Below are 14,261 nucleotides of genomic sequence, written 5' to 3' on the forward strand. Positions count from 1 at the left end.
AGAAATTTTTGCAATATCAATTTGCTGCACAAAAGTTCGCATTCACATTTCAAAAAACCGAAAAAAAAAACAATTCAGTTTCGAGATGAAATGCAAGCAACTTTTGTTATCTCATGAGATATTTAGATGCAGATGCTGTGGGGCTAAATCGAAAAATGCCAGTTAATTCGAATTCGATTCTCGTTTTGAAAATCTCTGCGCAAATAGTCGAAGAAATCTCTCAATCACTCTCTCAACTCAATGAATGATAATTGTTCTGTGTGTGTGTTATTTGTATTTGGCATTTGAGCGTTTTGCTTGAATTCATGTTCATGTTCATGTTCAAGGCACAACGCATTAGCTAATAAAATATTTGTTTTGCACGATTTCAGCCAACAGATTGCGCAGACAAGAAAATAACAAGTAAGAAAGTTACAGTCGAGTGTGCTCGACTGTGAGATACCCGCTACCCATTTTTAATAAAGGCAAAATATTGCGGTATCATTTTCAAAATATACCGAAAATACTAAAAAAATACTAAAAATATACCAAATGGTATATTTGGTATATCGATATAGTACACCATTCAAAATATACCATAAACGTCGCAATGTGCCAGATTGTCGGCCAAAGCAACTCAGAAAGTATTTCCTTAATAACTTCCACAATTTTTATCTGATCGCAACCAAATTTTCAGGAATCATAACTATTACAGTAGTTATTGTATATACCAAAATTCGTAGCTCTAGCTTTAAAATTACACTTGTTATTCGATTTTTTTTTGATTTGCGGGGGCGGAAGTGGGCGTGGCAAAAATTTGAAACAAACTTGATCTGCGTGCAAACATAACAAATGCTGTCGAAAAAAAAATTATAGCTCTATCTCTTATAGTCTCTGAGATCTAGGTGTTCATACGGACGGACGGACGGACGGACAGACGGACAGACGGACATGGCTATATCGTCTCGGCTGTTGACGCTGATCAAGAATATATATACTTTATAGGGTCGGAGATGCCTCCTTCTACCTGTTACATACATTTCCTGCCGGTCACACAAAGTTATAATACCCTTCTACCCTATGGGTAGCGGGTATAAAAAATATATGAGATTGGATTTTCGAGAGGGTTTTGAGAGGCTCCAAATACAGAATACTACTTCATGCAATTCTAATTAAAGTTTTATTGTATTCGGAAAGCTGCAACAGTTGGTTTTATTTGCAATGGATATCTTTAGGCAGAGTTGTGGCTAATTTCCATTTGCGATGAGATATAAATTACTATATATATGAGCGCAAAAAAAAGGCATTCTCATAAAGGGATTGGAATTGGAATTGGTATTGAGAGTGGATTTGGTATTGAAACTGAATGCCAAATGCGATGGGTAATAATATTGAATGAGTGCGTGAATACAAGTGCAAGTAAAGTACCTGTTTGTATGTGTATGTGTGTGTGTGGGTGAACAGAAGGATGTGCACAGGACAAACAAACTAATTTTCTATTGAATAACAAACAACAAACACTCACACACAAAACCAAAAGAGCATAAAGAAAACTGCGCATAAAAACTTATGACCATTGGGGGAATGTGCTGGAGAAGGGATGCCAAAGGGATGGGGAGAAGAAGGAGAAGGGGGATTGGGAGTTGGGAGGTGGAACAGCACACTTATATGGGTCTGACAGGAAATCCAAATTGAAAATAATATTAGTGGGAAGTAAGCAAGAAGACGAAGTAGTAGGAAGTCCTTTGCCTCTCTCTCTCTCTCTCTCTCTCTTTCCCTCTGAACATCTGTGCATCTCCATCGAGCGGTCACTTGAGATTGTTGCTAATTTAATTGGATTTATTTGCGATGTGGCCACAATTTATGACAAGGGCAACCTCAAAGGGGAGGCGAATGTGAATCTGCGGCAGCACTTGATTGTAAATCCTCAGCCAACGTATGCCAAAGACAGCCAATGGGTTAGACCAAATAGAGAGAGAGAGAGAGAGAGAATGAGACTGAAGAGGGAGCAAAAGGATAATATACTCCCCCATCCGATGGCTTTCTAATTTTACTAACTGAAAACGGGCTGGTAAATTGAGCCAAATTGAGCCAATCTCTGCATCTCAGGCGCACAGCTCTCTCAAGTATTTTCCAACCATCTTTGCCTTCTCAATGCTGTTGCCATTGTATATTAATGATGAGCAAATTAATTATTTGTTGCCATGCAATGCGAAATGCAACTCACTAATTGGAATTGTCTAGAGTTGCAGCACACAAATTACTCCTACTTATTCTACGAGTATTCTATACTCATATGTAAAACATATGTGCAAATACATTCCAGAATAAAGCGTATTCTGCATCTCAAATAACTGCAAATGTAACTGAAAACGTAAATCAAGCATGGCGTTTTTGTCAACTCAAAAAAATTAAGATTTAAGTAAAATGATGTAATTCTTTTGTTTAAGAAAATTAGTTTTTAAATATACCGAAATGTATATTTGGTATATTTATGTAAATAATATTGTGTCAATAAAAACAAAAAAGTGCAAACAAATTTGGAAAATATACTGAAATATACCGAAGTGTGTATTCGGTATATTAATATACCAAGTGCTGTCAAAATATAATTCTATCTGTTATAGTTTTTTCACCTGTTACATAAATTTCCTGTAAGCACAAAGTTATACTACCATTCTACCCTAGGGGTAGCTTTAAAATACTTAAATATGCCGAAATGTGTATTCTGTATATTAATATACCAAGTGTTGTCAAAATATAGGATTATCTCTTATAGCTTTTTCGACTGTTACATAAATTTCCTGTAAACACAAAGTTATACTACCATTCTACCCTATGGGTAGCGCTTATAAAAATACTGAAATATTCCCAAAAGTGTATTCGGTATATTAATATACCAAGTGCTGTCAAAATATAGCTCTATCTCTTATAGATTTTTCGCATGTTACATAAATTTCCTGTAAGCACAAAGTTATACTACTCTTCTACCGTATGGGTAGCGCTTATAAAAATACTGAAATATATCGAAGTATTTGGTATATTAATATACCAAGTGCTGTCAAAATATAGGATTATCTCTTATAGTTTTTTCGCCTGTTACATTAATTTCCTGTAAGAACAAAGTTATACTACCATTCTACCCTATGGGTAACTTTAAAATACTGAAATATGCCGAAGTGTGTATTCGGTATGTTAATATACCAAGTGCTGTCAAAATATAGGTCTATCTCTCTATAGTCTATGAGATTTAGGTCTTCAGCCTTCTAACCTATGATAGCTTTGCAATGCAAATATACAATTGATTGCATCTTGAATATACTTTTGCATACTTAAATCTGACTCCCTTTACTACGGACTCTTTTATAAACAAAGTTAACGAAATTACTAGAATTTCAAGTAACTTATAAACTATGTATATTAATACAACAAAATAATAGTAATTCCGAATTGAAATACATAATGGAAAGAAGTAATTTAAATGCCATTAGAGAGTGCGCAAAAGTCTCCAAGCAAGTGCTATAGTTAAACTATTTGCTAGCTCTAGATAGAGATTAAAGTTAAGGGAATGACCACAAAAGAAAGAACAATGAGTACTCATTCGGTCATTCGTTTAAAGACTTCTCTGGTGGCATTCTTGAGTGTTTTTGGCCCCGCATAATCTGTAGTATAAATACGCCAATTGCTTGCCATTTTTATGTGTCACCGGCGTTAACATTGTTGAAGAGAGAGAGAAAGAGAGAGAGAGCGAGAGTCCTTGGGTTACATTGCTCCGTCCGAGTTCGAGTTCGAGTTCTGGTTGCAGTGTCCGGTTGGTGGGCAATCAATTAAATGTGCGGCACGCAATTTCCTCAATGTTGACGCAGGAACCTTCCTAGCAAAAAGGCGAAGGCAAAGGCAATGGCAACGGCAATGCGGCATCAGAGTGTTGCCTCATTAGAACTGGAGCTGGGTTTGTTCTTCTTGGCGGGCGGGGGGAGACATTTGCGACCAACACGTAACAGCAACGTGACAAACTTTGCCAACCAACAACAACAACAACAATATTGAGAGCATAAACGACAGCGACAACAACAGCAGCAAGAATCTAGAAGCAATTTAGAGGCAAGCAAGCCAACAATTTAATAGAATTTAAGCAGCTTTTAAGCGGCATGCAGACGACGCAGGAGTCGCGATAGCAGAGGCGTGGCAACGACGTAGGGGGAGGCTGCCGACATAAATCTGCCAAGCGGAGAGCAGTGCTCATAAAATATCAACAGCAGCAACAACAATCATCGAGGCAAGCAGGTAAATGCTGCAGCGATAAAATAAACAGCAACAACAACAAAAAAACGCGATAAAGTCATTCAAAGTGTTTTAAGCGTTATGAGGGGCAGCGAGAGGGACGAGGAGGGGAGGAAGGGGGGAGTAACGAACAGACACTTGACGGGTTCGCTGACATTGGTGGCAAACAACATAAAAATTTTCCATAAACAAAAACAAACTGAAGCGAAAAACACAAGTCACAAAAAAACAACAAAAAAAAAATACTGAGACAGGTGAGCATCAAAGGTGAAGAGGTTGACGTCGAGTCGCGTCGCCTTGGCACTTTGCTGTTCCCCTCCCCTTCTCCCCTTCACCCCCTGTCTGCATCTGTTTATTGTTACATATGCCGACGACAGTTTTGATTTGATAACCCAATTTGATGATGATGATGGTGCTCGGATTCTCGGATTATTATGATTATGATTTTGCATTATTTCGAGTACATTTGTTGGTCAAGTATTTTCGACACATGTTCATAAGTTGTGCATGAATTGCAATTGCCTCTCCCATTCATTCGTATTCCACACAGAGTCCATTAAATACTGCCATAATGCTTCAAGGCGTAAATGGGGGCGTGGTCGTGGACAAGGGCGTGGACGTGGACGTTGGAGGCGTCAACTTGGGCGAGTACAAGCGTGTCGTGATTAGTGTCTACTATGATTATGGCTTAGTCGCATTTAATGCAGCAGCGTGTCATCTATTCGCATCAAAGCACGCAGAGAGAGAGAGAGAGACAATAGCAGAGAGAGAGGGGTATAGAGAGTGTGAAAAAGGCGGTTATTTGCTCACACATTAACTACGATTTCATTTGCCAGAAATATAGAGAGAAAATAAGAATATTGCCATTTGAAAATTGCAATTTTATTTTGAATTATATGCAATTCAATTTTAAAGAACAATTTAGCAGCCACTTTTTATTAAATGACTTAGTTTTATTATTGATGTATTCTTATTAAATGACGTATAGAGGTCTTGGTTTTTGTAAAACTTAAAGCAAATAAATTTCCAAACTGAACGTACTTGAAATTAAAGATCAAGAATATAAGCTAATTTCTAGCTTTGATATTCAAACAGTTTCGTTTAAAAGGAAAACAAGAAAGAATGCCGAGTGTGCTCGACTGTGAGATATTGATTTTATAATATACGCAAGTATTGAAAAATACTGAAAATATGCCAAAGGCAATATTTGGTATATTGATATAGTACTACATTCAAAATATACCATAGAGTGCAAAAATATACCACATTGTCCGCAGTTAAAGTCCTGATAGAATTATTAAGCTGAGAATGTTATACTTATCTTTGCCACAAATATTATTAATTTTAATGTATCTATATTATTGTTCAACAAAATTAAAGATGGCATTATAAATATTAACTTTTTAATAACAAAATAACCGACTTGAAACATGCATTCAGTAAGTGATTTCAAATTGAATTTAAAAGTAACTTTGCTGAAAATATTACACTGCAAGTAAGAAGTAAATTTGAAAAGTTTCTACAAATTTTGTAAAAATTGTAATAAAAATATTTATTGCGCTGGAAATATGAATTGCGAGCATAGAAGTCAATAGTAGAAAACGTAAAAATTGTAATAAATATTATAATTAATATTTATTCAGCTGGGAATATTAATTGCAAGTTAATGGGAGAAGTTATTAGCCATTTTGTAAAAATTGAAAATTGCAATTCAAATATTTATTGAGTTGGAAATATTAATGAGAAGTCAATAAAAGCAGTTTCTACACATGTAGTATAAATAGAAATAGAAAAATAATTAGTATTAAATAATCATGTTAATCAGGTCACATTCTAGTTAAAAGTGCTGATATCATTATTGACTTATAGAGTATACGATATATGTATATGTGTGTGTGTGTGTGTGCCATGTCTGTTATCTGTGTAAAAGTATTTGAAGAGCATTTGCCTAAAGTTGCCGAAAAGTCTTAATCGAATTTAACTATTAACTTGTGAGTAACTGTGTGCGGGTGTGTGTGTGTGTGTGTGAGAGAGAGAGTGTGCTTGTGTGTGTGTGTTGTCTTTTTATTGCCTGGTTGTGACAACAGATTGCCGCAATACTCGTGCAAACAATTTAAATATTTAGCAAAGCGAGAGATGCAATTTCATTATCAGCGCTCATCTCGCACATCGTCACACACACACACACACACACACACGCACACTTCAGCATTCGCGTCAGTTGTCGCTGGCAATCACAGCAGTTGACACCGCCGATCTTATCGCTTATCTTCTATTTTTTTTTTCTTGGAGTAGTCAACAAACGCTTCACGTCTGTCAGACGTCAAGCCTTTTGCTATTGTTGTAGCTGTTTTTTTTTTTTGTTATTTTGTCTTTTTTCATGGGCACTGATAAGGTTGCCACATCTCTACCTCAGTCGAGTGTCACACACGAGACATCAGCCGAATTCAAGCGAAGCAGCCTGTCAAATCTCATCTCATCTTAAACAGGTGACACGTCTGCTTGCACCTGATAATGTTGTTGATAATAGCTGATGATGCTGATGACGAGCGTCCTTGTTGCATCTTCTAGTTGCATGTCACTCGCCACTCTACTTCAATCCATTCCATTCCACATGTGGCAGCTTGTCATTGAGTGTGTCAAATCTAAGTGCAGCTCAAAATTTCAGCTGCCATTACACCCCGTTAAGGGGACGAGCTATGTTAGACAGACAGACAGACAGCAAATTCCATTCGCAGTGTTCATGCAAATAGTAAAATTGTAATTGTCTGTCACTTGTAATTGTTTGATAATTGAATGCAACGCATGTCGAGCGTTTTATCAACTCGGAAATGCACTTCAATCGACTTCTCAGCACTGTTAACAAATGCAATAAGCAAACATGTCAATTTATTTGATAACAACAAACTGCTGTCTATGGTGTCTACTGTGTCTACTGTCTGCTACTGCAATTGGCAATTGTTAAATCAACTTGACGGCTACCAAAAACTATTCAACGCTTTTTGATGGCCAAAACTCTCGCAGCGAAATAAAATCAAGTAAACGAGGCAACAAGCAAAACGAAAAAATAAAACCTTAAAACAGCAGCAAAAAGCGAGAAGAATTTTGGCACAACGAAAAAATGAAATCCTCACAACAACGAAGAAGTAAATGCATTACAGAGGAAAAATCAAAAATGATGAAGCGAGCAGCCAGCAAAATATTGCCACTGTGCGAAGAACAACCCACAAAATACTGAACAAGTTAGGCGACAACGAATTTCAAATACTCTAAGAAGGTTGAGAGAATTTTTAAGAGTTCGTATTTTGATTTAGGTTAGATAAATATTGTAGAGCAGAAAGTTAGCACAATACTTGGTGGCTTAGAGTTATTCAAAAGCAATTTTTAAAGCGCAAAAATATATATTAAGTATTAAATTTAAATTGTTTTTGCTACCAGCAAAGTATATTGAAAATTTCTAAGTAAATTATGGTATTTGATTTTGGTACATTTTATAATAAGTACAGCATTGATGATCCCTTCAAATTGCGTTGTGATCAGCTAAGAGTTGTAGAAGCTATTTGAAATATAATTTTGTATGGCAAAAAACTGATACTGCTTTCGGTATATTTTAGTACTACATTGATATACCAAATACAACCTTTGGTATATATTAGTACTACGCAAAAATACCAAATACATCCATCAGTATATTTTAGTATAATATTGTCTTTGCCTTAGTATAATATTGCTTTTGGTATATTTTAGTACTATATTGATATACCAAATACATCCATTGGTATATTTTATCGATATACCAAATACAGTTGCAGTCTATTTCAGTACTACGCCAAAATACCAAACACAGTCTCTGGTATATTTTAATATTTTTTCTCAATATTTTAATATAGTATATTTTTAAAATATGATTTTATTCAAAATGAGTAACGTATATCTCACAGTTCATCACTCTCCACTTTAGTTTTCTTGCATCTTTTTCAAAGTTATTCAATTGCATATTTATATATTTTATCTAAAGCAGTTACATACTAAATATGTGAAATATACTGTCAATAAATTGCTATACAATATGTATCTTTTATTACAATATAGAATCTAAACACAAAAAAACATGTTATGCAAAGTGTATAACAAATCGATGTAGCCCAAAGTTAGTTAGTGTATTTGTGCATACCCTAAGCTCGAGGATTAAACTTCGTTTAATTCATCTAAGCGCGCTGATGGAATTGCATTCGTGAGGGGAGCAAAAATGCAATGTTGTTGCTGCGAGATAGAGTAAAAAACACAAAAATCATCACTACATGAGTCAGTATGAGTGTATGTGTGTATGGGTGTGTGCTCTGTGTGTGTGTGTGTGTGTATCTGTGTCGTCTCCACATGGCACTCGCCAACGGGCTTAGCGGGCGCGCAGTCCAGTGGAGCGTGAATGTCGGAAGTACACTTGACGTGAGCGGAAATGCCGTTACCTGTTACCTGTTACCTGCATGCTCTCTCTCTCTCTCTCACTCCCACTCAGTCTTTGTGCCTTTACCTTTTCGCGTGTCAGATTGTAGAGTCAGTGCATCAGTCAGTCTGTCCAGCAAGCAAGTCAGTCATCCAGTCAGTCACCCAGTCAGTCAGTCAGTCAAGCTCAGAAGTCAGCCGCCCACTCGCTTCAATCTCATTAGCAGCGCAATATAATTCTGCTGCATATTTTCAAGCGCATTCTCTTTATTAGTCGCAGGTCTTAACAACTAACTGTCAAAGTGTTGGCGTTCTTATCTGCAGACTATGGAACGAGATGAATCTTTAAACTTCAACTCAAACATAATATAATTTGTTATCATTTATTGCCCATTATTGTCGTGTTTAGCAGCTGTTGAACAACACAAAATGACGACATTCAACTAATTGAACACAGCCAAGAAAGTTGTTTTCGTTTTGATATCCCACGCAGTTCTAGCTCTTAACTTGGGTGGAATGATTCTCATTTTAACTAGGAATTGAGTTAGTGAATAAAGTAAATTATGAACCAAGAAAAATGGTAGTATGTAACTGAAGGTTTTGCTCAATAACAACATATATTAAATACTTAATGAGCATATTCATTATAGAAAGTACGTAGCATCCTTTAGTCGATCACTTTTCTATCTTTACAATTTTGTAGTTGTTCTTAAAATAAACATTATCAATGTTTGCGACATAAGATCCTAATTGGTCGCTATAAAAATTGATATCATCCTCAAAAACAAATACAACAAAAATATTTTTAAAAATGTGCAGTGACAAAGTGTTAATATACAAAATTTATATTTATATCCCTGAATGTTAATTTACTATTATTATTTTTCAAGAAAATCAAGCTTCAATTTTTTGTGAAAATTTGTAGAACTTCAATGTTAACTTGAGTTATTAACTTAAATATTATAAAATTGGTCATTCCACTTTCTGTAATAATTCTTATGTGAAGTGTTTGACATCTTTATAAAGCTCTTCTGCTTTGCCACGCCCACTTAGCAGGTCCGCCTTCTCTAGCACACATTTAGTAAAATTTTTGGCAACCTCTTTTCTAAACTAATTGATTACCAAGTGATTACCAGCAGCTTGCTCTGTCATATCCCTTTGTAAAGTAATCTTTTCCTGACCTAAATTTCGTGCTATTAAGCGGTCAATAGAAAGTTAAACCTTGCTACTTATAAATAGAAAAGTATTCAATAGAATTCCACAAAATTGAAAAGTTGAGAATTATCATGACAATTCAGATAAACTTTATAATCGAATTTCGTTAGTCGAACTCTTTCTTGTTTTTTTTTTTTTTTTTTTGTGATTGTTGTTTTTAGTGATTTCATCACTTAACAGTAGAGTAAGACTAATGATAGATGATCTCCAACAGATTGATGTAAACAAATGAAAAGTGCGAAGGAGGAAGTGAAATCAGTTGACATTATTCTTTTTGGCTAAGTGAGATTGTCATTTGTTAGGATTCAGTTTGTCAGAGATTTGTGGCCTTTTGACTGTCATTGTGGCTGGCATTGTCTCTAGGTCTATGGCAGTGCTCTCGCCTTATCCACCAGACACACACAGACAGAGTGACTAGCAGATAGACAGAGACAGAGACAGAGAGAGAGAGGGAGAGCAAGCTAGCTGGCAGCTCATTATCCTTGGCACTGTGCAGCAATGCTTTAAAATTGATTTTCCGCTTTATTTTCTTTGGATTATTATACTTCTGCTTATGTATAAGTATTTATATATGTGTGTAGTTGTGTGCGTGTGTGTGTGTTTTGTTTGATTGCTGTGTCTGTGTGTGTGCGTTTATAATTTTGCAGCTTTTTTGTGTCAACGTCTGTGTCGTCGTGCATTGTTTGTGTTTGCCGTTGCTGTTGTTTATTGACTGTGCTGTGGCCTATGCGAGAATGTAGACTATGTATGTGTGTGTGTGGTACCTGTTAGCATGTCGAGGCAGGCGACACACATACACACACACACTCATAAAGCAGGCCATGGCACCGAGATGTCCTTTCATTTGGCATGCAAGCGACGGCGCCGCATCGTCCTCGACAGTTTGTTGCTGCCGTGCGACAATCGTTGGATTCTTTGGCCTTTCTGCATGTGTTAGTGTGTGTGTGTATGTGTGTGAGGGTGCAGTTGGGTCTGTGTGAGGCGCTTGTCTTTTGACTTGATTACATTTCATTTTATAATACATTCTTGCCACCGCTTGCCGCACTTTCCACCTGACCATCAATCTGTGTTTCTGCCTCCGTCGACTTCCATCATTACAGTTGTATTATTATATGGCAGCTCGTTGGCATTACTCTTGCCATTCTTCTTCTTTGCTCTGCTTCTTTGTTTGTTGTGATTCCCAGTTGTAGTTCCTTCTCCTCCACTTTCATTCTCTACTGTTGTTCACTTTGCCATGCCAACTGCTGCCTTTTTTCCTTTTCTGCGTTTTCTTCTTATTTTTTCTTTTTCGGTGGCAGCCATCTTTGTGCATTTCCAATGCGACACCACGCCTACCGCCCCCCCACCTCTCACTTTTGTACACATTCTTGACCCAGTCTTGGGCTCTGGCTGAGACAACGACCGAGACTCGAGACTCATGTTTATTTCATGCTCTCGGGTCAGTTGCTGGCCTCAATTTATGGCCTGAAGCCTTTAGTTCTTTAATCTGTTAGGCCTTTTGGGCTTTTGGCCACAGATTTTCCTGTTTGGCTTTTAAATGCATTTCTCCATTTGATTGCCTCCAACACGTTGTCAATTTGTCAATTGCCGGCTCACAGCATGCAGTCAATATGCACACACACACACACACTCACAAATCGTGTACTCGACTGTCAGTTACCCATTAAATATTTTTAAGGTTTAAATATTCAAATTATTTGCATTATTATTTATACGATTTTAATTTGCTTTAATGCTGTGCTTTGTGTAGTGCAAATCTAAAACAAACCTTTTGATTTATTGTCATCAAATTTCAAGTTGATTGCTCTCACTATTTCTGAGATGCTGCCACAAATTGTTGCCTGTTATTTTTTTTTTTTTTTTTTTTATTTGAAACTTGAAACTTTTGTGTTTTTAGGTAAAAATTAAAACTAATAGTGTAGACATTAAAATCAATTACTTTTATTTTAAATATGTAAAAAGAAGGTTTAAACAAAAACTGAAATTCAATGAGATTTTCACAAACTTTTTGCTTCTCTACAAACATGCAAATGATTGAAATTATAATTTGTAACTTCCCCAATTTTAACAAAGTTGTTTTATACTTTTAGCTTACCCAATTTTGACAAAGTTATTGCTGAAACCACACAATAGTAATAATAATATTAAAATTACCCTAATTTGTATTTCATATAAAAAAAAGTTTAAACAAAAATTGAAATTCAATGAGAGAATTTCACAAACATTTCTACAAACCTGAAAATTAATTAAATTATAATTGTTAACTTTAATATTTAACTTGTTTATTTAAAATATATAATTTTCATATTTTATAGCATTGTTCTTGACCAAGTTGTCACTGAGTGAACATACCTTTCAGCTTTGTAAGCTATCGGGTATTAAAATTGTGCTGCCGTTTGTCCAATTGCTGGCTCTTGAGGCTTCAGTTGCCGGCAAACGCAATTGAATCGCTCTCTGCCTATGTGTGTGTGTGTGTGTGTGTATGTGTTAGCCTGCATATTGTATGTATGCACATATTCATTAAAAATGTAAGCACTTATTTACACTTTGGGCGCCATTGTGACGCACTTTACCGAGTGGCAGCAACAGCAACAGCAACTGCGGCATCAGCTGAACACGTCCATTGCCATTGCCACTGCCATTGGCATTGGCATTGCCTTTGACCCCTTGTGCCCCTTGGCTCTGTTTCGATGCACCCCTGTTGCTTGCTGACGAGGACATAATTGGCGGTGGCGACAACACTTCATTGTCCTTTACGGCTCGACGAGACTCGCCTGCCTGCGCCCTGTTGGCAATCGAGGCGCCAAAGCAACCGCACTGACCACAAGGTCCATCTGCTCTGCTCTGCTCTGCTTTGGTAGCTGGCTTGCTAGTACTCGTCGAATTTCAAGCGTGCAACGACTTTGCCTTTGACTGGTTGCCCATCTGGTCAACTAATCATATTTGTGTCGATCGAAGCAGCTAACTTTGTTTTTGGCAATCGGCTGTGCACTTATTGGCGTGTTGGTTACTTTGTGCTCAATTCGATATTGAACTGCTTTGAAGCAGAGAAATGCTCTTAGTGAAGACTGCCATCAAACGTGGCTCAACTCGTTACTCTTACGGAAAATTAAAACCAACTATCGAATTTATGAATTAATTTCCAATAATAGTCAGACTTATTAGTTGAAATTTGCGTTGAAACTGTCTTTCATATTGTAGATTGCCGAACTCGTTACTCGTTTGTTTTGCTTGACTACAAAAATTAGGCAAACTAATTCACTGCTTGATTTTCTAATAATAATTTATTTTTTCAATCACTAATTTAGGTTGTTATGAAACGCTCATACTATATTCTCGTTGTAATTAGCTTTAAATGTGGCTCAACTCGTTACTCGTTTGTTTTTCTTGACTACTAAACTGAAGGAAACTCATGCACTCTTCAATTTCGATTGTCATGAAGCTCATAGTATATATATTCGTTAAACTTAGCTTTAAATGTGGCCCAACTCGTTACTCGTTTGTTTTGCTTAAGTAAAACTAAAGTAATTGATGTCACAGTTTTATTTTATAATAATAAAACGCATTAATTAAAATGATAATTAAGTAAATAAGCTCATAATATATTCTCAATGTAGCTGTCATTAAAGGAAGCCCAACTCGTTGCTCGTTACTCGTTCGTTTACTAAAGTAAACGATTCATTGCTTTAATCCAAAATAAGAACTGCACGTTTTACTTAATTTTGATTGCTGTGAAGGAAATATAATACTATAAAAGCTCATACGTCAAAGGTTACCCAACTCGTTACATATTACTCGTTCGTTAACTGAACTTTAGCTGAAGTAATTAGCTGCTTTGTTTTCTATTGGCAATTGGTTTACCATTATAGCCACTCTCTCTAAAATTCAATTCACTATTAAACATGTAAGTTTAACAGTATCTATATTTATTTCAATTGGTAAATACACTCGCTTTTATTTGTAGTACAGTACAATATTACTTGCTGGTTACTCGCTTCTTTTATTGGAAGGGAATTGAAACACTAACGAAAAGTCCGAAAGCCTTTCTCCTTAAACTCGCTGCCCTTCTGAAAAACTCTTTGTGTGTGTGTATATTTTTTTTTTGTTTTTTTTTTTTTTGGATAAACCACTCACTGTTTTGTCACATTCATTTTTAATTTGCTCGCCCAGTTATCGTATTTCTCTTATCGAATTTCGACATTTTCTCTGCCTTGCTTTCTTTTCTGCCTCATACTCTATTTATGTCGCGTTGCTTTATGTATATTGTATGCTTAACACTACGATAAGTCAACTCGTTGTTGTTCAGCTTATTTTTCTGGCTGTTAATTAATAAAATCAGC

At 36.1% G+C, this 14,261-nt stretch overlaps 1 protein-coding gene across 4 annotated transcripts in view; it reads left to right on the forward strand.

Annotated features, from left to right (window-relative positions):
* The window catches only part of LOC117574698 (adenylate cyclase type 9), a 63,592-nt gene that overhangs the window by 30,249 nt on the left and 19,082 nt on the right, over window positions 1-14,261 (forward strand). The window lies entirely within an intron of this gene.

Source organism: Drosophila albomicans, chromosome X, assembly GCF_009650485.2.
Source record: "Drosophila albomicans strain 15112-1751.03 chromosome X, ASM965048v2, whole genome shotgun sequence".
Taxonomy (NCBI): domain Eukaryota; kingdom Metazoa; phylum Arthropoda; class Insecta; order Diptera; family Drosophilidae; genus Drosophila; species Drosophila albomicans.